The 23280-nt window shown below is 50.5% G+C and overlaps 1 long non-coding RNA gene across 1 annotated transcript; it reads left to right on the top strand.

Annotated features, from left to right (window-relative positions):
* The first annotated feature begins 13900 nt into the window (after positions 1-13900).
* Gm33324 lies at positions 13901-19018 on the top strand. The gene is made up of 3 exons (XR_384284.3): positions 13901-14524; positions 15202-15329; positions 17478-19018. It is a non-coding gene; the product is annotated as a predicted gene, 33324 (long non-coding RNA).
* Positions 19019-23280: the final 4262 nt, after the last annotated feature.

Below are 23280 nucleotides of genomic sequence, written 5' to 3'. Positions count from 1 at the left end.
TGGACAAAAGTGATATAGCCACAGTATGCTGCTGACGAGGAGGGGGAAAAGGTGGGTCTAGGCCCCAGAGAAGACAAGACAAGCATGCGGAGCCCCTGGTTGAGCAGTGAGACTAGGAGGTCAGGGAACAGGTGATGGGAAGAAAGAGGGAGTGAGTGGGGTCGGGGCTGGTGGGAACAGGTAGAGAAGGGCAGGCTCCAGGATCCTCAGAGCTCCTGTGGGGTGAAGCAGGGTAGGGGGTGGGAAGCCAGAGGAGAGACCCGTGCTTTGTCAAGGAACTTGGAAGTGACTGGCATGTACAGTGGAGGCTCTGGAGAGCAGGTTACGGGTAGCCAGAAGAACCAGGAAGCGTCCACAAGAGAAGTTCTGGAAAGAGAAGTTGGGGGGGGGGAGAGACAGCCAGAGTTGGTGTGTCCTTCTAGCCCTTGCTTGCCACAATTTTTGTGAGTCTCTGTTGTGTTGAGAACAAAGATCCCATGTTCACTGAGGGCAGGGGTTTCTGAATCGTATCAGGAAGGGGGCTGCACCATTACTAGAAAAAGGTCACACACACACCCCATTGCTGGGGTGGGGAGGGGGCGGTGAACAAGGAACTCGGTGTCACAGTGGCACATCCCCAGTCCTCTCTCCTGCCTCTGAGAGTCACAGGCACTGTGGTGGAGGCAGCTGGTTATTATATTCCCTCTCCTTGGGGCCTTCACCCCGACCCAGGAGCCTTAGCAGAGCCGCTCCTCTGCCGAGATCTTCACCCCAGCCTGGTGAGAGGCCAGGCAGCCAGGCAGGGCCCAGGCTCGTTAGCATGCTTCATATGGAGGCATCAGCTTGGAGTAAGCTCCTATGCGGTTTGTGATATCGTGGGTGGGAGTTCTCACTGGTCAGCACCAGCATCCAGACGACAGGGATAGCTGAAGCGCATACTGAGGAAGGAGTCTCAGGGCAGGGTGGCCCTCAGTTGGGGAGAGTCCCACAAGTATGACTGTAGCTTCCTGGGGTTCACACCCCAGTCCAGCACTGGAATGTGGTGGTCCCTGGTCCACATCCTGGCTGTGTATCACTCCCCCCTGACCCTCCCCCCAACATCCCCACACATACCACTTGCTTGTTTGACCTTGGATAAGTCTGAACCTTTGACTCAGGGCCCTACTCAAGAATGAATGGGCTGTATGTAGATGACTGTCTGCCGTGGTGATCATAGGGGCTAAGTCTTTTGAACGGCTTCCTAAGAGACTGGAAGGAACTGATCAGGTTAGACTGGGGACCAGCAGGGAAGGCAGATGACCTGTGCATATCTGGCCTCACCCATTATCTGTGTGGAAAGGAAAGACAGACAGGAGCTCACCCTCCATCAGGACTGTGGGACAGACCTCCAACGTCCCTAAAGTCTTTCTAACTTTGACACAGCCACATAGCCTCTGTGCCCAAACCACAGAGAAGCGTTAAGGCTTTCCCTGAGCTGTTGCCCGTCTCTGCTAAACAGCCATCCTGTCTCCCCCATGGAACCTTGTCCCAGTGTCTTCTCTCTGGCTGCAGCCATTGGTGCCACACAACCAGCCAATCTGAAGCCCATGTTCAAAGCAACTGGCCACCTGCGGGCCCAGGAGGCAGAAGAAGCGTGCCCCCATCACTATCGCAGAAGGGCAGGCAGGATGGGACAGTACCCCTCAGGAAAGCCAGTGTTTGTATTGTCAACAGAGGCTGGAGCAGGATTTGCTATGTGTACAGAACCAGAGATGTACAGGCACCAGGTGCTAGTATCTGCCCGCTCCTACCACCGAGCCCGGAGCCTCAGCCTAATCGGCTTGTCTTTAACACGTGAAGCTCACACTATGTAGGGACAGCAGGCTCTCTAGATCTCTGTGTTCTTAGGGTGTTGCACCCTGCTCAGAGTTTTCTTCCTGCCTGGAGTGCAGCTGGTAGAGACTGGTATAGGCAGTATGACTTTATTGGAGATATGTAGTGACGATTCTCTGCCTCACCCTGCTCCAGCCAAGAGACACACGCTCACACATGCACGCACGCGCACGCGCACACACACACACACGCAGAAGCATGCATACATGCACTCGTGAACATACACATATGTATATATAGTAGAAATTTTAAATCCCAGTCTGGGGTTTCTGCCCTGCCTTTGACCATTTAGTTCCAAGATAAAAAACAAAACAAACAAAACAAAACAAAAAAAAAAACACATGCAACCTTTATATTTACAATAAGCTTTAAATAGCACAAAGAGCTGGGCAGATCCTTACCCTCTATGCTGCTAGGATAACCCCGGGTTATTACTTACTATGTTTTATCTGGGCTGTTCTTAAATCCAATTGGCCAGCCCTTAGGGCCATGTTTTTATGGCTCACCTAACCCATAGCAGCTTCTCCTTCTTCTTCTTCTTCATGTATCTTTTTCTTCTCCTGGTTCTCCTCTGACCTCAAGCCTTGGAAATCTAAACCCCACCTATGTCTCTCCTGCTCAGCTTTTGGCTATTGGCATCTTTATTTCCCAAACAGAAATAATTTGGGGTCAGGGACACAGGTCTCCGTGCAGACTTCAGGTCTTGGGGACCCACATTTAGCACTACAATAGACATCAAGACGGTTTACAGATACACATGCACACACATGCACATGTATGCATGCACACACACACACACACCACTCCCAATCTTGCCAGCCCCATGCCCCTTGGGTCACTTTTATCTCAGCATCTTCCCTACTAACCACTATTGCTATGTCCTCTGCAAACCACAGCCCATCATCCCCTGTCCTTTGGCTAACAGCATTGTCTGGCCACAGAGATGAGTGGAAACCACCAACAGACACAGAAAACATAGAATATGGGGCTCCAAGCCACAGCATCTGGTCAAGCCACTGACCTATTCAGTGTCCTTCTTATTCAAACTGAGTGTCCGGGAATCTGGGCCAGCAGACAGCCCAGTAGCTGGGGTCATTGGTGTCTGTTATCGCTGGAGCAGACCCAGGGATGCCCAAGGACTGGCATGACTCTCTAGCTACCTTTAATTCTCCATCCTAAAGTTCTGGAGATCCACAGGTTAGAACATGACACTGAAACCCGTGGGCTTTACAGAGCCTGGGTGGATGGGACTAGAAGAGAACCCCGTGCTTTTCAGGGCTTGCCCAGAGCCTGACAGAGATGACTCCAGAGTCCCTTGGGATGGTGGCAGCCTTCTGGCCTCATCTCAAGCAGGCACAGCCATTGGCCCTCCCATTGGTCTGTGAGGCCCAGGTATCCTCCCTCAAAGGGACCTTGGTATTTCCCAAGACTGAGGTGCCATCAGAGCACCCATGCTACTGGGTCACTGGACTAGGTAGGCTGGGGACAATGTTGCTACAGTAGCCACACAGGCTGGCCTTTGCCCTTGGGCCCTCTGGTTAAATCCAATCCATGATGAGGTCACCAACACCCTTCACACAAGCAGGTGAGGGGCACAAACACAGAAGTCCCTATAAGGTCAGAGCCTCTTCCAGTGGTCCCTGCCCGGAGTACCCTTGGGACACAGTACTGAAGGACAGAGAGCGAGGTGTGTGTGTGTGTGTGTGTGTGTGTGTGTGTGTGTGTGTGTGTGTGCGTGCGCGAGCGTGCGCAAGTTTGCACGCCAGTGCGTGGAAAGCAGAGGTCAACCTCAGAAGCTGTTTCTCAGGAGCTGCCCATGTGCCTTTTTGAGAAAGAGGCTCTCATTAGCCTGAAACTTGCAGGTGAGGCTAGGTTGGCTGGCCAGCGAGCTTGGGGGACACAATCTTTGTATCTCCAGCACAGGAATTATAAGCTCACACCCCAACACAGGTGGCTTCTTTTTTTTTTTTTTTTTTTTTTTCACTTGGATGCTTGGAGATACAAACTCCAGCTCTTAGGTTGAAGGCAAATACTTTACCAGCTGAGCAATCTTCAAAACTCTGGACAGTGGATCTTTGAACTGGCAGAAATGAAAAGGTTGCGGGAGCAGCAGAAGTCTACAAAGGCTAAGGTTGCCCTGCCTGCCTTCCTTCCAGGGATAGCCTGCACGCAGCCCTAAGAGCCTCTGTCCTGAGCCCACTTCCCGAACCTGATGATGTCCCAGGACCGTGATGGACAGTGGAGATGGAATTCACTGGACAGTTGCAGTATGCCTTTGGAAGGAAGCCACTGTCCCTGTTGTCATTCTTGGCCACACTCAGCTCTCTCGTGAAGTGTGTGACAAAGGGTGAGCATGGCCAAGCCTTTGAGCCCAGCAGGCACACGTGTCTTGGGTCACAGAGTGCTGGGTGACTTCCGTTGTGTTGTTTAGCCTCTCTGAGCTGCTTTGCTGAGAGCTCGTGGGAAATGGTACAAAGAGTGTCGGAGGTACCTGCATACAATAGGCACTTAATTGGTGCCCATCTCAATAACCCTGCACTCCTAAGGTCCGGGCAGCAGGAAAGTGATGGCCTTTCGTGAACTTGTCTCTTCCCTCCTCCCACCCACCCACAGCCTCTCTCTTCCTCCACTCTGCACCTTATGGTGCCAGCCACCTTTCTACCTCCCACACTTGCCAGGCAGGCATGCCCCTGCCTCAGGGCCTTTGCCCTCTCCATCCCGCCCCTTGCCCTTCCCGGCCTAGAACAGATCTTTCCAGGTCTCAGCCCTACCCATGTCATCAGCATGGCTGACTCATGTTTGTCTCCCATGTGTATTCTTTGGTTTATTCCTAGCATCATCATAGCATCTGCCCAGTCGAGATGAGTGGGCATCCTTCACTCCCTCTGTTGACGAAGCATAGCATGAAACCTGGCACATAGTAGGTGCTCCAGCTTACTAGTGTCAGATCACTGAAGGGAAAAAGGACATCAGAGCCTACCTGGTCTGAATGTCCCAGTGCCGCCCCGGTCCCTGCCCCTCCCCCTCCCCTGACTCCCCCAGCCACAGCAGCAGCAGTGCTAATTGGCAAGGCCCACCCACCCGGTGCATCCCCCTCCCCACCCCTCCCCTGCGCAGGCTGCATTGTGCAACCTGTAATTGCAGCCCCCTGCCTCCTTCTCCCCTACCCCAGGCCCTTCTCCACAGAAAGGAGGCCAGGCCTATTGTGAGTCCCTGCTGACAGAGGAATGACCTCACCAGCTTCCTGAGATGGGGGGGTGGGGGGGAGGGGAGGGCAGGGCCCAGGTTGAGAAAGGGCCTGGAGGCTATGGCCTGGTACAAAGGCCGGGCTGGGGGTGGGCACCCTTCTAAGAGTTTCCAGGGGGTGGGAGACAACAAGAGCGCTTTTCATGAGAGGAAGAACCAGGAGAAAGGGCTAATCCCTAAGAAAGGGCTCTAAGGGAGATTTCCATATGCGGTCATGTCCCTGAGTGGGGAGTTAGAGACAAGGAAACGGATGGGCTGGGTGGGCTTGCCCATTAGCAGCCTTGGGCCTGCATTCCTCTTGCCTGTAGCCTGTGCTCTTGTCTGTAAAATGGGCTTGTTGTGAAAACTGTATCCTACTGTGAGTGTCAGGTACAAATCACACACTGAGTGTCCAAAGCACTGGCCCCCTCCTCCCTCCTCCTCTCCATCTTCTTCCTCTTATTTCTCCACCTCCTTCCTTCCCTCCTCTTCTCCCTCCTCCCATCTCCCCCTCCTCCTCCTCTCCATCCTTCTCTTCTTTATCCTCCTCCTCTTCTCCCTCCTCCTCCTCCTTCCCCTCCCTCCCCTTCTCTTCCCCTTCCTCCTCTTCTTCTTATTCTTCCTCCTCCTCCCCCTTGTCCTCCTCTCTCCTTCCCCTCTTCTTTCTTCTCCTAGACCTCCTCTGGTTGGAGGTGCTGGATCTCAAACCCAAGGCCTGGCACATGCTAAGAAGCTGGAGTTCCACCCCAGCCTGACCTGACGCTGCTGTGGGTCTTGCTGAGCCATCTGGACTGTTCTGGGCCTTGGCTTAGTCGTTCCCCCAGCCCCCCACCCCTACCCCAGAAGCTGGGATTGCTTTGCAGGTGTGTGGCCACCAGGCCTGGCTTCCCTCCCTTTTATAGACATTTCTCAGATCCCAGCACTGGTCTCAGCCCAGCATCCCTAAGTGGCCCAGGGTTGGGTAGCTGCTTACACACACACACACACACACACACACACACACACACATTCCACTGCCTGCTCTAGTCTCCTGAGCTCTGGCAAGGTGCACTTTGAGGCCCCGTGTCTCCATTTATGAGCCCAGTAAGGCACCCGTCCTAAATGCCCCGAATCTCTGTTCTGGACCAGGCCATAGCTCCACACCTGGGATCTGGGATGCAGAAGAGAAAAGCACTTGCTAGGGCTCCCCCGAGAACCTTTTTCTCTTAGCCATTAGGACCTGGGAAGGGGATGCATCATGGAGCAGGACATTAGTGAGAGTCAAGGATAGAGCCATCCATGAGCTGGTGGTGTCCTACAGGTGACAGAGCTGAGCCCGGTGTGGCAGAGCATGGGATGTGACAGGCACTAGCCAGCTCTTCAGACTCCTTTACCGAGATCACCCAGCATCTCCCTTCAGCTTTCACGACCCTGTGTCTGCTTCCCAGTTGCAGTGAGGCTCTGTGAAGTCTAGTTGACAGTTTTCCCCTCTAGGCTGGGAGTGTGGCTCAGTGGTCGAGCACTGTCACCCATGAGGCCCTGGGTTCAAATCCCAAGCACTGTGGATACATTTAGAAATGAAATGTTTTGGTTTCCCTTTCTGTGTGCCTATGCATGCACGTGTACACCCCTGCACCCATGTGTGTGAATACAGACGTGTGGTGTCCCGTGTGGAGGTCAGAGGACAACTTCGGTTGTCAGTCTTATCTTTCACCTTGTTTGAGACTGTCCCCTTGCTGTCCCCTGCTGTGCACTCCAGGCTAGCCAGCCTCTGAGCTTTCAGGAATGCTGTTCCCACCTCCCATGTCTCTGAGGGAACAAGGAGATTAGAGGTGAGTGGTTTTATTTAGGCCCTGGGGATTTGAACTCGGATCCTCATGCTTGCGGGCAAGCCCTTCACTCACTAAACCCTCTCCTAGCCCCTCCTCTCCTCGCTGAGCTTGTCTTCAATGGAACAGTTTCCCACTGCTCTACCCAGGAAGGTTCTGTCTTCCTAGCAGTGTGGCCGGGTCTGTTTAGCTTCCGTCCCAGTGGGTTCCTATGGTGGCAATGTTTCTGGCCACGCTGGTTCTCAGCATAGTTAGAAGATCTGCTTCTCCACAAGCCCCTGGCAGGAAAGTTTCCCCAGAGCAGGATTGATTTTGAAATGGACAGTCTATCTAGTGACATATACCTGCCCAGCCTGTGCTGACTCTGACCTGGGAACACCATGCAGAAGGCTGCCAGACTATAGCTGTATTCTATGGCAGGCAGAACTAGACGCGTGTGACCTCTGTCCAGCCAGGAGACCAGATCCCAGGCTAACTGGGATAAAGCTGCCACGACAAGAGGCACACATAGCCAGGAACAGGCCAGGAGCTGAATCTGGACTGGCATGAGAAGGCTGGTCCTTCCCCAGCTGAGTCTTTGATACCGTCTTGCTGGCCTCAGCAAAGATCCATACACAGAGGCCACAGCTAAATGGAGCCCAGACTTCTAAATGAGAAACCATGTCAGAATAAACGAGGCTTGTGGGTCTTAGAGACAATCTACAGGAACACAGATTAAAAACAATACCAAGAGGAAGGTGGAGAGATGGTTTAGCAGTTAACAGCTAGTTGTTCTTCCATAGGACTCACTTCAATTCCTGGCATGCTCATGATGGCTCATGGTCTCCTTGAGTACCAAGCATGCACACGCTATACATACATGCATACATACATACATACATACATACATGTAGGAAAAACACCCATACACATGACATGACCAAAATAAATAGATAACAATAACAAAGCCACGGAGATAGTTCAATCAGTAGACCGTGACCTAAATTCCATCTATATAGGCACCGAGAAACGCCGCCGTATGCTCACAACCCCAGTCAATGCTGGGGATGCAGAGACAGGCAGATCTCTGAGTCCTGGGAGCCAGCCAGCCTAGCTTTATGAGAAAGTTCCAGACTGGTGAGAGACCCCGCCTCAAGAAAAATGGCACCCGAGGACCAACACCCACAGTTGCCCTCTGTCCTCAAGTATGTATGGAAACACATCTTCGAACACGCGTGTACAAATATGTTACAATGATGAGTTGCTCAACAAAAATGTGTCCAAGTCTGCTAGTGCCTACTATGTGCCAGGCTTTCCATGGATTGGCCTAACCATTCCTCATATGTGAACCACAGCCACATGATAGGTGCTGTTCACCTATGGAGAAACTGAAGCCCAAGTATTAAAACCACTGGGATACCCCAGAGCCTGGCTCTGAACTCAAAACTTCAAGAAATAATGAGAGAGGTGGCCCAGCCATACCCATCTCCGCTTCCTTGTTCTGCCCTGGTCCTTCCCTTGCCAAAACTGCTTTCCTTTTTGGGGCACACACACCCTCTATCCCGGCACCAGAGTGATCACTCGGGCACTAATGCACACCCCCGTCTCTTTCTGCAGGGTTCTCTCCTGCAAACACAGCGTCAACTTCCCCTGCGTATTTATGAGCACTGAACGCCAACAGTTGTCTGATAGTCCATTTGCTAGGGAGAGTGAAATACCTGGTGGTTCCTCACTTCACCTGCCCTACAGGAAACAGATTCAATTAGAAAAATCTATTGCTAATTTGAAAGCTCTGATTCTATAATTTCCTACAGGGAAGACATGTAAATTGCGCGTTATTTAACACCCTTTCACGGCAGGTGAATTCCACGGGGGGCAATTATAACCCTCTCTCCACTCTTCTTATACGCTCCTGACAAGGCAGAGGGGGGGGGGGAGGAGGGAGAGGAAGGAGGGAGATGGAAGAGGAAAGGGGACTATTGCAAAGCTGGTCTCCAGGAAACTGTCAGAACCTGGAATCAGAGGAACCTAGGCAGAGCCAGTTGATTGGCATCCGGATCCCACCCGGTGTCCAAACAGACACACAGGCCTGAACCCCAAGCCATCTGGCCCTTCTCCAGCTGTCCAGAGCATCACCACAATGTGGGGAGTGGAGCAGGACACCCCAAGCTGCACTGCAACCCTCTACCACCTTCCAGGTGGCACACAGCTGTTCTCATCTGGCTCTGGTCCTGTTCTGGGGAGACATCAGCCTCCCTTGCTCTACCTGGGCTGCATGGCGACCAAGCCCCAACTGAACGTCAATTTCAAAGGGCAGCTGAAACGGCAGAGCACAGTTTAGAACCAGCATGGGCACCCATCCAAGCCCCAAAGGAGGCTTTTCTCTAGAAGGACCAGGACCTTTCTGGATTAGGGGAAATTTTTAGGTGACTATTTTCTCTCACACAGAGTAATGAATGGCTCTTGGTACACACACACACACGCACACGCACGCACACGTGCGCGCGCGCACATACACGGCACTAAGACTATTGGTTCGTCTGGGGTGGGGAGCCACATAGAGCTTTCATATTCTGTTCTCTGCCGTTGTATGGCTTGCTTCCTGGGCTCCCCATTTGCCTGCCTGCCTGTCTTCTTTCCTCCCAGATCTTAGGTATTCATGATTTTAAACATGTATTCTTCTGCTGCTTTGTGTGTGGATATGCATGTGTGCATGTCTGTGCATGGACAGGTTGGGTGTGTGCATGTGGCACCCAGGGGACAATCTCCAGTGTTGTCCACCTTGCTATTTTGAGGTAGATCCTTCTCTGGGACCTGGAGCTTGCTAGTTATGTTAGAATAGCTGGCCAGTGAGCCCTGGAGACCTCCCTGTCTCTGCCTCCCTAGCGTGGGATGTTAAGTGTGTACCATCACAGATGGTGAGCACTTAACTGACTCCACCCTGTCCCTGCTCCTTATGTGTCCATTTTAAACAAATGAAGTGTTTCTCAGGCTCCTCCTCTTTCTTCAGATCCCTTCCATCTGGCCCCTGCACCCCTGCCTTGTCAACCCCAGGCTCTCCCTTGAGTGCTCATCGCCCCACCTGGAGCTGCCCACAGATGATCCCTGACGGGGAAAGCTAAGAGCAGACACCTACCCTAGAAAGCCTGCCTTGGAATGGGACGCCCCTGACATTCATATCGGCTGAGTGTGGGAACTGACGCCACCTGCTGGCACAGGTGAGAATTGCGTGCTGGTGCCTTCTCGCCAGGTCCCTACCCCTGGGCTTATATCCTGAGCCCCTTCAGGTGATACAGCGCCATCCTCCCAATGAGCGTCTCCCAGCAGCTGCTTAGGGTGTTTTTTAAAACGTGATATTTTCACAGGTTCTGAGTATTTCTACTTTATGGTTCCTTTACTCCCCGCAGTGGGAGGGGAGGGACCTGCCTGCTCTGTGCTAGGTAGCAATCAGGGGTGCAGAGGCCAGCCAGCCATTCTGAGGAATGGATTCAGCAAGTCCTTACACAAGACAACATTTAATTACGATGTAGCCATGCTTAATGAGGAGCGGGTAACGCTGTTTGACATTCCATCTGCTCTACAAGTAGACTTGATTGCTACTACCACACAGCATATAAGGTGTGTGGGCTCAAATAAGGACTCGACTACCAAACCCCATGAGTCTAGGAGGACTCACTTACTACCAGGGTATAGCAACCCCCTACCACCGCTGCCTCAGGGAGGGGGAAAAAGTGAGTTTAACAAGACCCCAGGGAACAACTTTTTTCGGTTTCAGCCAGTCATAACTAGTGCCAGGATTGGACCAAGCTCCCTCCCAGAGATGCACTAGGGGACAGTGAAGAGAACATTGGGTCTCCAAATACTTTCCCCCAGGACCACATTCCTCATCTCTCTCCTTATCCCTTTCTGACAAGCAAACCCAGAGACTTCATGAGGAAGGAGCCCTATCGTGAAAGCATGACACTCCGGGGACACCTAGGAATAATCACCTCCTCCCTGCCTCAGTTTCCCCTCCTGCAGAGGTCACCCTGGAGAGTGGAAAGGCTTATCTGAAGTATCATTTAACCCTTCCCGGCCACCTCCTTCCACCAGAGTGGAGACACAGAGACCCCAGTGCATGCCCTCAATGGTCTGCATCCCTGATTCCTACCTAGCACAGAGCAGGGGGCAGGGTTCTTAGCTCATCCCCAATTCTTTGTCACAAAAAGGTGTCAAGGACGGTGTCGGGACCAGAGTGCAGCAGAGGGTAGAGCACCTAGGACATTGTTAGCACCCAGTCATCTCCAATGGAAGCCATGGGGCAGGATGGCTTGGGCCAGATTCCCGGTATAGGGTGAGGCCAGGACACACTAACACTATCACACCTTGATGGTCACAGCACTACTATGCTTACTATGTGCCAGGCTTCCCATGGATTGGCCTAATCATTTCTCATATGTGAACCACAGCCACATGATATGTGCTGTTCACCTATGGGGAAACTGAGGCCCAAGTGTTAAAACCACTGGGACATCCCAGAGCCTGGCTCTGAATTCACAACTTCAAAAAATAATGAGAGAGGTGGCCTAGCCACACCCATCTCTGCTTCCTTGTTCTGCCCTGGTCCTACCCTTGCCAAAACTGCTGAAATCTATTCCCTGAAATCTATTCCCTCACACACACACACACACACACACACACACACACACACACACACAACTGCTTTTGACTGGAGAAACTGAGGCTCAGGGAAGAAATGACACTCTCAGTGTCATATATCACTGGGGCATTGTGCGAGTCTCCACACAAGGTCAGTTTGGCTCATCAGAACAGTCCAGCCTGGCCTGCTAAACAATTTATTGCTTTTTTAAAAAACAAAAACAGAAACAAAACAAAAAAACTTAGCCAGCACTTCCTCAGTGTGGCCATAGGGGGGCAGTAGCACCCCATTCATTTATAGTCTGGCAGGGTTTTTTTTTTTGTTTTTTGTTTTTTGTTTTCTGTTTGTTTTTTGTTTTTGTTTTTGTTTTTTCCGTTTTCGCTTTCTCCCCCCCCCCCCCTTTAAACCGTGTGCAGCCTGAGATGGGGAAATCCCACAGCATGGAGACAGAGAGGGGCAGCCTGCCTTGGTGCAAACACTGAAAAAAGAAGGGTGAGGTGGTTTGAAGGATCAATAGAGGCCGGGTCTGTCTTGACGCATGCGGGGAGTGAATCCCTGCCCATCTCTGGGTCTTGGTTTCCTTGTAAAAATGTACATCACTGAGCAGGGGCTTGAAAACTGACAACCTCATGCCTGTTTGGCCAACACAAGGTTTTTTAAAACTGTTCCTTGCTTGGCTGTCTCCTCCCTTTAGTCCTCTGGCCTCTGCCGACTCAGAAACAGGCTCTGTGGGCTTGGACTGGAGAGAGAATCAGGGGCCATCAGAAGTGGAGTCAGCTCCAGAGAACCAGACCTGGAAAGCCTGGCCTGCCTAGCCACCATCGGGATGAGCCTGTGGTCCAAAGAGGCATCCCTCAGCCTCAGCCTCGGGCACCATGACCGCAGGCTGTTTCTTCCTTTGCTTTTGTTGTTCTTCCTCGGTAGAAATAGGTGTAGCTGGGATAGTGAAGTTTGAGATAGTGTGTGTGTGCATGTGTGTTTGTGTGCACACAACTGTATGTGTGTGTGTGCACGCGCGGGCAAACACGCACATGAGCGCACATACACGCATGCGCACGTGTGTATGCTTATGCACTCGCTGCAGGGCCTAGGGCAGATTTACAGGTTTGGAAGGAGAGATGGTCAAAGGTTTGGTTGTGGAGGGCGTATTAGTGAGGGCTCTCTAGAGGAACAGAACCAGTAGAATGAATGGACATTTTTCTTTTTTCTTTTTTCCTCGAGACAGGGTTTCTCTGTATAGCCCTGGCTGTCCTGGAACTCACTTTGTAGACCAGGCTGGCCTCGAACTCAGAAATCTGCCTGCCTCTGCCTCCCGAGTGCTGGGATTAAAGGCGTGCGCCACCACTGCTGGGCAAAAGGGGGGTTCTTTAGATTAGCTTACCCGAAGCACACTGGGTAAGTCAGCAATGACTGTCCACACATTGAAGAGGCAGAGAACCAGGTAGCTGCTCAGCCCATGGATGTGTCTCAGCAGGTCCAGTCTTACCCCAAAAGTCTGGAGGATCTCTAGAGAGTCAGTCACACTGGTCCTCAGTTTGCACTGGAACTGTAGACGTCTGACTGTGGCAGCAGCAGCAACAGCAGGGTAGAGGCACTCACCAGTAAGAGGTAAGACAGGGAGGCAAACTTTTCCATCTATCTGGGCCACTGGCTGCAGGGTGCTGGACACCCTCAGGATGGGCCTGTGGTCCAAAGTGCATCTCATGAATGGAGGCTCGTTGTGTGTGTAAATCTACCCTAGGTCCTGCACATGAGTATAGCACACATACACAGTTCCCTCCTGCACTCCAACGGGCTGATGCCTGAGAAGTTCTACACTCCAACCCCAGGCAACTGGATAAACACAGCCTTCTAAGGCTACAGGACCGGAAGACACCAGAGACTAGCTGAATCCCTGGTCTCAGGTCACTCCAAGATGAAGTCATGTGAAGGTGTTCTCAGATAGGTCTCAGTAGATTAGTCTTGCAGACCTGGGACACATGTCCCCACTACGGCAGCCCATGTTCTGGATGGACAGTCTATAGGGACAGTGTTAGGGAGGCCCATGGAACGGGCTGTTGAACCACTCCCTCTTCTGGCAGCAGGAAGCCATCATTAGGTCCTTGGTGGTAGAGAGAAAGCTCCAAGGGCTGGGGTGAATTGTCCCTGCTTGGTGCAGGAGAGACAGTCCTTCTCTCCATCTTCTAAAGAGTTCTGGACTAGAACACACTTTTCCATGCCTGGTGGTGTTCCTGACCCTGGGCCACTACCAGCCACTGGCCAATTGGAGGCTACAAACACACCCTCTACAGTGGAAGGAAATATGTATCGACTCCAGCAAGAGCGAAGGGAAGAAAGCTGGTCAGAGCTGTCCACCTAGCAGAAGAAGAAAAGGTCCAGAGACAATTTTCTGCCTGAGGAGAAAAATCCATTTTAAGGGGAAGGCCAGCAATTCTGCACAGCGGGGAGTGCACTGTGCAATACCATCGATCGGCCACTGGGGGCACCTGACTACACAGGATAGGAAGTCCGAAACCCTATCCTGAGTGTTCACAATCATAGCAAAAAAACGATGGGGGTCGGGGTCGGGGTCTGGAGAACCAACAGCAAGGAAGATACAAGACTTTTCATCTAGCTTGGGTGGCCTCTCCAGTCTCCAACAGGAAAGGATATGGTCACTGTCCTCCACAAAGTTTACAGTCATTACCACCTCTATACTGCTCCTCCAACTGCACCCACCCTTGCTGCCGCCACCCCTGGTGCCACCCCCACCCCCGCTACCCACCCTCGTTGCCCCATCCTTCCACCGCCGCTGCTCACCCCATACCTGATTCCCATAGCCTAGGTAGGCCCTATGCTGCCTCCTGCCCAAATGCAAGCCTTGAGCTAACTCCCAAGTTTTTGTCTGATGAGCAGTGCTGTCTGGACTTCCCAGGTCCTGCAGAGAGCTGGGGACAGATGCAGCTGTAAGAGAGATCTTGAGGACAAACCCATGCCTATATCCCGCCAATTCACAGACTGGCTCTTCCGGCATCCGTCCGAGGTTGGATATTGTTTCCTCTAAACCCTTACTGTCTTCTCTGTTTTCTATGGCTATAGCAGAACCCCTGAGGCTTGGTAATTTGTAAAGAAAAGAAGTTTCTTGATGCCCGGGATTCTAAAGTTTGGGAAGTTTGAGAGCAAGCAGTCACATCGGGAGAGAGCCTTGGGCTGCAATGTTACCAGGGAGACATTGGAAGAGCATTCACTGTGAGAGGAGGAAGCATAATGTGAGGGTGGGGAGAAGGTTCAGTGGTTAGAGCACTTGAGGACCTGATTTGAGTCCCCAGCACCCACATAAAAGCTGGCCCTGGCTGCACAGGCCAGTAGGGGACAGAGACTTGGGGACAGAGACAGGCAGATCCCCAGGCTAGATTTGGCCAGCTAATCTAACCAAAACCCCATGAGCCTCCTGTTCCCTGAGAGACCCTATCTCAAGGCAATAGGAGGAGGGAGGGATGGGAACACATAGCTCCTTACTCTGGGTTCTACATACACATGCACTCTGGGCTCTGCATGTATGTACATGGTTGCCCACACTCACATGCACTCCAACACACACACACACACACACACACACACACATACACACAGAGAGAGAGAGAGAGAGAGAGAGACTGAGAGAGAGAGACTACAACCAGTCTCACCTTTAACAACCTGCTGTTGGGGTAACTCCTCCAGGCCCAAGAGTTCACTCACTGCTGCGGGAACTGACCCAGTCACAAGAGAAAGGTTTCCGTTCTTCTTAGCTATGGAACCAGCCTGAGTTCCAGAGGGGACAAACCATCTTCAGACCACTCTTCCTGAAGGTAGGATTCAGTCCCCCCACCCCAAGCCCCCAACTCCACAGCCACACAGAGACTGACATGACCCCCTCCACTCTACCAAGGAACCTTCTAGAATAACATCATCTCTGCCATCTTTGGCGGGAGCAAGAGTCCATCCAGATTAAAAACAAAAAAACAAAAAAACAAACAAACAAGAAACCTCTGGGTTCTTTGTGTGGCTCATGACTGCTGGTATTGACCAGTTTGGTCCAGTTTGGTCCCTCCCACTGGCTTCTGAGCCCAGCCCCACCATGGACTCTCCCTAACTCCTTCCATTACAATTTTTATCCTGTAAGCCACGAAGCTGGTCCTGCATATTTGTTTACCATCTTTCAATGTTTAAAACTGTGATTGCATTGGATGTGAGAAGGTTATCTATAAAACTCCTGCTAAAAAATGGAGACATCTCCACCCATAGTGAGGTCCTCCCCCCTCCCCCACAGGACGCACTCACCCACTAAATCCAGCAAAAAAAACCCAGCACCTCCATGCCCTGAGTATCTCCTGTCACTGTGCATATCTGGTCAGTCTAATCCCATTATGTCATTCACACTGGCCTCACATTCACAGCAATCCTCCTGTCTCAGCACTACAGAGTACAAAGATAACTAGTGTGCCTGCCACCATGTCCGACTCTGCCCTGAGTTTCACATATTTCTTTGTGTCCCTTGAAAGACTAACTCTGGTTTCATCTTGTTTTGTTTGTTTCTTTAGTAAAACATACTTAATATAAAATTCACCATCTGGCCCATTTTCAAGTACTCTGTGCCCCAGCCGTAAGTGGTATTCATTGTGGTACATCCTTCAGTGCTGTCCATCTCCAGAACTCCCAGTATATCTGGCACATGCTGTTAAATTACAGTTTCTAACTGGTGGTGGTGTATGAACGTGAAATTGGAGGCTGGAGAGATGGCGCAGCAGTTAAGATCCTTTGTCTCCCTTGCAGAGGATCTGAATTTGGTTCCCAGCACCCACTTCAGGAGGTTCAACCTCCAGCTCATGGGAATTTGGTGCCCTCTTCTGGCCTCCAAGAGCACCTGCATTCATGTGCATGCATATGCTTCGATGCACCCGTACATATACTTAAAAGCAAGAAAAGTAAACCTTTAAGAACAAAACTGCTTTTTGCATTTTTATATGAAACAAATTTACCAGATTCTCCTAGTGATTTATAATTTGATTATTTTGTAATTTGTGTTTACACAGTCATAGCATCTGCTAATAGCATTAATTAGAACGTGGGGCAGTTGGTTTATTTTTCCCATATTACTATGCTAACCAGGACCAAACCACAGGACTGAAAAGAATTTCCTAGAACTAATTTAATCAGGAGGCTTCTTTTTTCTAATGTAACACTTCCGATACTGGACTGGACTGTTTGGTGGCATTTACATCTAACAATGTTTCCCCATATTGTTATCAAGTTAAGACATTTGTTTCAATAGTTAAAGAAATCATTTTTATAATGAAGGTATGTCAAATTTTTGTTGTTTCATCTTGCTGGGGTTCTGGAGAGAGAGAGAGAGAGAGAGAGAGAAGAGAGAGAATGAATCAGATGCTCTGAAGCTAGACTTATAAGCATTTGTGATCTGCCCAACACCAGTGCTGGGATCCGAACTTGAGTCCTCTGCATAAGCCACAGGCACTCTTAACCTTTGAGTCATCCCTCAAGCCTTCTTGCTATCTTCTGAAGCAAGCTCTCAGTACGTAGCCCGTACTGGCCTCTCTGGCTGGTCATCCTTGGCCTCAGCCTAACAAGGGCTGGGAAAAACAACTCTATCCCTAACCAGGCTGACTGGAAAATCCCATGGAATAATTTTCCACTGGTTGGACTTTTGTTTTCTTAAACCATTGATGTGATTAATTACACTCGTTAGCCTTATGATTTTAAGTCAACCTTGAATGTATCAAGTGGGCACAATTTAACCATAATACACCATTTTTAAAATTCTTGCTAAATTCACTGAGTTAATAAGGTAGACTCTTTGAAATCTATGTGAACTTGAAAGAGCCTTATGCTCTGTGTCTGTCTTATCATCGGGCTTGTAGCAACTGGTAAACTGAGGCAGGATGACCATGTCTCTTCACTCTGGAGTAGAAATCTGTGAGTTTGAATCCTGTTCAAAATAGATACACTGTGATGGATGCTATATGAGCAACCCACTTCCTCTTCTGTCCTGACGGCCTTCCTTCCTCCTTGGCTGTTGGGAGACAGCCTCACCATCAACTGTCTTTGGTGATTCCCCAACCAAGATCAGGCTTCATTAAATGGACACCTACATGAGACTGTGGTTCAATGCAGTTCACAAAACCCTGGCTTTGCAACAATCCAAGCACCCCTAAGGAGCCCTCCATTGCTAGTGTTCCCTAGGGCCTGGCTAAGGCTTTGTAAACCCAGACCTCCATTGCATCTGACCCAGGAGTGGTCTCTAATAAAGCTTTTGTAGCCAGGAACTGGGAAGAGGACTCAGCTGATGAAGTGTCTATGTATAAAGCTGGCCGTGGTGACACACGCTTATAATTCCAGTTCTGGAGATATAGAGACAGGAGGATCCCCGAGACTCACCAGCCAGCCTGGCCTACGCAGTGAGCCCCGGGACAAAGAGAAAGCAGGTCTTGAGGGGGATAAAAGGTAGATGGCTCCTAAAGAACATTCACCACTGGCATGTGCACGTGTGTGCGCGCACACACACACACACACACACAGGAAAAAGATTCTTGCACTCAGCGCGGATCTCAAAGTCAGACTCCCATGATCCAGGAAAGCCAGTCTGCAGCCCTGATCTTTGGAAGGCGCCAAGGTTGACTTCATGATCTGGCATATTTCTGCATGTCCCACAAATACTTTGGAAAGACAATGGCCTCGGCCCAAGAGAGACCTCCAGCCATGACATGCTCGTCATGTTAAACCTGTATCTGTGTGACGTAAGCCTTCGCCACCATCACTGAAATGACCCAAAGCTATGCCGCTGTGGATACGGATGTGTGTTCTTTTTCCATTTTCCTTCACATGTGTGCATCTACAACAGCTTACACTGTTGGCTCTCCGTATCTGCAGGTACCGCATCCACAGATCCAACCAACCACAAATGGAGAACAATTCTTCTGTACCAAATATGTGCAGACATCCCCATCGCTCCCTGAACTCTGCTTATCAGTAGCTCCTGATTCTGCCCCGATGTTGTGTTAGGGATAGGAAGCCATCATGGGAGCATTTGAAGCCTCCAGAAAGATGTGCACAGCTTACACACAAACCGTGCCTCCTCAAACAAGACATGTAAGCATCCAAGGCTTGTGATATAGGCCAGGAGTTCTGGAACCTTCCTTACACGTACCGAAGGACATGCACATAAATTGAGAGCAGTTATGACTCCCTGGAGAATTGATCCTTCTATTGTTACCCAGCCACCATCTCATCCAGGATAATACTTTCTTCTTTGAAGTCAATTTTTAATGTACATGTACACACAAGCACACGCACACATGCATGCACACACAAAGACACGTGTGTACTTATACACGTAAATACATGTACACATACACATTCTCTCATAGGCACATACATATACAAGCACACATACATTGTTTTTCAGTGCTAAGGATAGGACCCAGCGCCTGTGTGTGCTAGGCAGATACTCTGTCACTGTGCCAAATTCCTGGACCTTACCTCAACATATACTGCTTTCTTTCTTTTAGTTAACACTTGTATACTATAATATCTCTCTCTCTCTCTCTCTCTCTCTCTCTCTCTCTCTCTCTCTCTCTCTCCCTCCCTCCCTCCCTTCCTCTCTCCCTCCTTCTCTCTCCCTTTCCTCTCCATGCACTTGAGAAAGATGTGTGTGTGTACATGTGTATACATACATATACAGTTCATGTCACATAATAATCTCACCCACCTTATTTTTGACACAGTGTTTTCACCAGCCTGGAACTTAGCAAGCAGGCAAGGACCCTGGCCAGTGAGCCCCAGGGATCTGCCTATGTCCCACTTCCCAGTGCAGGGACTATAGCGCACACCACCCGCCACACTGGGACTTTCTTTTTTATTGTTGTTTTGTGTTTTGTTCTTTAGACAGGGTTTCTCTGTGTAGCCCTGGCTGTCCTGGAACTCACTCTGTAGTCCACACTGGCCTTGAACTCAGAGATCCCCCTGCCTCTGCCTCCTGAGTTCTGGGATTCAAGGCACGTGTCACCACTGCCCAGCTACACTTGGACTTTCTTAGACAGGGTCTAAGGGTGGGATTCATATCCTTGTGCTTGCAAGGCAAGCAGTTTATCAAATGAGCCTTCCCAGCCCGCTCCTTTCTTCTTGCTCTTCCGGGCTCTGTCGCTTCTGAGGATTTAACCCAGGGCCTTGTGCATGCTAAGCTTACACTCTACCTCTAAGCTTCAAGCTCGGTGGGCTCGCCTGTGAGTTTTTATATGTGGACTTTCAACACCTCTGGGTGGTGCTTGTATTCAGGGTGCAGGGCTTGTGAACCCAGCATGACCTGGTTTGGGTTCATTTGTTTGTTTTAGATCAAGTCTTACTATGTGGCCCCAAACTCACAATCCTCCTGCCTCAGACTTCTGAGAAACTAAGATTAGAGGCTCTGTCACCAAACCCAGGCCATGGGACTCTGCATGTTTTAAAAATTCAACCCAGAGGCCCATTGGACTTGCAAACTTTATATGCCCCAGTACAGGGGAACACCAGGGCCAAAAAGTGGGAGTGGGTAGGTAGGGGAGTTGGGGGGGGAGGGTATGGGGGACTTTTGGGATAGCATTGAAAATGTAAATGAGGAAAATACCTAATAAAAAAATCAATCCAATAGTTGTCTTTTAGCAAGGACTTGGTCCCTTTAACTGTATGCTGGGCGTTTATTTACACTGCTCTCTAGACTCCTTTATTCAGTTTTATTAGTGGATGCTTAAGTGTGAGCTCACATGCACCACTGTGGGAGTATGGGGATCAGAGGGCAACGTTCAGAATCTGTTCTCCTTCCACTGTAGTCCCTGGGGTTTGACCCCAGATAGTCAGGCTTGGCAGCAAGCGCCTCTACTGTCTGAGCCTTCTCGTGGCCCATGGCTAATTTTCAGTGCTTGCTGTGAGAATCTAGGCACAACACCTACCACCATCTGAGCTTGGCCCAGTATGTTTTCCCCTCCTCCTCAATAACAGAAAACATTTGAAAGCTCTAATTTTGAGCATCCTTTTCCTAAATTACATGGTACCATCCAGTATTTTAGTGCTGGCCCATCGCTCTCCACCATGAATTAGGAGTTATTATTGTGGAGCCGTGCAGCCCATATTTATATATTCCCTCCCCAAATATTTGCCAATGTCTGTGCTCATTGCTCCTTTTATCATAGCCGGTCTTTCCTCCAGAATAGCTTTGATTTTGCTTCAAGTGCATGGCGTGGAGAGAGGGCTTCCTCTGGTAAGAAGATTCTGGTGGCAAGCATCTCTCACGGTGCATATGTGTGCGCATGCGCATGCCTATTTATGCACGTGTGCCTAAGGAGTGGGTGCCTGCGTGTGTAGGCATGTGGGAGGCCAGAGCTCAACCTCTGGCAGTCATTCCGCAGATACCATCCCTCTTGCTTTCTGAGATGGATTCTTGAGAGACTGGGACTTGTGGCTCACCAAGTAGGTGGGGCTGGCTAGCTGGCTGGCTGGCTGGCTGGCTGGCTGGCTGGCTAACTGGTTACTCTGGGGATCTGCCTGTCTCAGCCCTCTCTGTACTGGGATTATAGGCACATGCCACCACGCCTGGCGGTTTTTACCTGAGTTTGAGAGATTGGACCCAGGTCCTCATGCATACATGGCAAGGGCTCATGCGCTGAGCCCCGCCCCTACCCCCACCCTACCCCCTCACCCCCACCCCCAGCCCCAGCCCCGGAAGTGTTCCTTTGTCTGAATGCAGCTGCTGCCTTGGCTTCCTTCTGGGAGGAGCCGGTGGAGTTCCACCCTGTCAATCACTGCTTTCTCTGCGCAAGGAGGTGCAAGCAGCTGACCTGTGGGACCTGCACTCTGGAGACCGAAGCAGGAGGCTCACAATTTCCACGCCAGTTGAGGCTACAAAGGAGGACCCTTTCCCTATCCCCTCCCTCCAACAAATAAAATGCCAGTGTGTTCTGCCCTCTGTTGTTAAAGATAAATTCCAGCTAGAAATACACTCCTTGCTTATTTAAAAAGAATCTCTTTTCTCAAGTGCATTTCATCTGGACCCTTTTCCTGCCAAGGCAGAGTCTGACTTTCTGTGTGAATCTCCCATTACTGACCTCACTAAGGATTCACTGGGGCTTGGAATCAACCATCCACTCCTCTATCCTGGCTGGGGAACCCTGTCCGCCATTGCTTTCCAGATCTCTAAGCCGAGGTTCTTTAGGCCCCTCCCACTCCACTCTTCTAGGTAATTCTAGGTAATTCTCTAGAGCCGTGTCACAGAGGCTGTTGATCTGTCCTTTGAGTTTCTGATTCTGCGCTTGGTGGCTTCCCCGCTGGTTCCTTTTCAAAGCTGAGTGCTCTGAGTGTCCTCTTAGTCTCAGCTTGGTTCTTATGGATTTCTCTTTTTCTCTTGGAAAAGCACAAAAATCCGTTATTGTTGTATGTGTAGCTGAGATCCCACTGCAGACCTGAAGGCTCCGGGGCTTGTCGTTGTCGTAGTCGTCGTCGTGGTCGTCGTCATCGACGTGTCCGTCCTACCCCGCCCCCCCCCCCCCCCCCCCCCGCAGCAGCCTGCATCTCGTCCTTTCCCTTCTGTGACTTTTGCCATTTTCCCACCTTGAGCTGACCACTCTCTTTGGAAGCTGACTTGAGGGCATACTGACAGCGTGTGTGTGTGTGTGTGTGTGTGTGTGTGTGTGTGTGTGTGTGTGTGTGTGATTTTATGCCTCTCTATAAAATCTAAAATCCACACATGAGAGAAACGCTGTGTTTGACTTTTTTGTTTGCTTGTTTGTTTTGTTTTTCGAGACAGGGTTTCTCTGTGTAGCCCTGGCTGTCCTGGAACTCACTCTGTAGACCAGGATGGCCTCGAACTCAGAAATCCACCTGCTTCTGCCTCCTGAGTGCTGGGATTAAAGGCGTGTGCCACCAGCTGTGTTTGACTTTCTAAGTCTGCTTTAGTTCTCTTAATAGGATTCTCTCTGGTTCTGTTCAGTTTCTTGCAAATGGCATAACTCCACTTTTCTTCATGCCTGAATCCAATTCCACCGGCATCCGTGCCATCTTCTCCGAATCTACTCCTGTAGAGGGAGCATGCCACGCCTCCAGGTTACCTGATGAGGCTAGCGCAATAACACCGGACGCGCAAGGGGCTCTGACATCCCAACTAAGCCCCTGCCAGTAAATGAGCTTGGGTGTCTCAAACTAAACTAAACTCAAACTAAAGTCAAGTAAGAATGAGCCAGTGATGGTGCGTGTCAGGGGTATATTTCCCCTTGAACACCATGTTAAGGGCAGAGCAGGCAGGTTTCTATTCTGTGAGGTGAAGTTCATTTTTCATTCTTCCCAACACTCTGATTATTGGCCTCTGAGGGGCACTGGCACAGTGCATTCTCGTTTTGAAGGAGGTCTCCTCTTACCTCTCCCTGTGGAAGCCAGGGCTTTCCTCCTGCTCTCAGAAACAACAGCCTGTGGCCTCTGACTTTTCCCATCCCCATTCTTTTAAGTCAAGTCAGCAATATGGGGTGGAGGAGGGAACGACTCCTTACCTGGCATCTTAGTTACAATCGGAGGCTTGAAGAATGGACTCTAACCAAGCAGGGTGCCAGAGACAGCAGGTGTCCCTGAGAAATTTCCAGAACTCTTGCTGACTCCTAACCTTCCCCTTCACACTCAGAGCAACATACTGCGTGGTGATTCTTGATGCCTCTGGGGTTGTAGCTCCCTTGACATGAGCTTCCAAGGACGGGGGAAGAAAGGGGAACCTCAGTACCCCCCCCCACA

This window comes from Mus musculus, chromosome 15, assembly GCF_000001635.26.
Source record: "Mus musculus strain C57BL/6J chromosome 15, GRCm38.p6 C57BL/6J".
In the NCBI taxonomy this organism is placed as follows: domain Eukaryota; kingdom Metazoa; phylum Chordata; class Mammalia; order Rodentia; family Muridae; genus Mus; species Mus musculus.
This window is presented reverse-complemented; position numbering and strand designations above follow the sequence as displayed.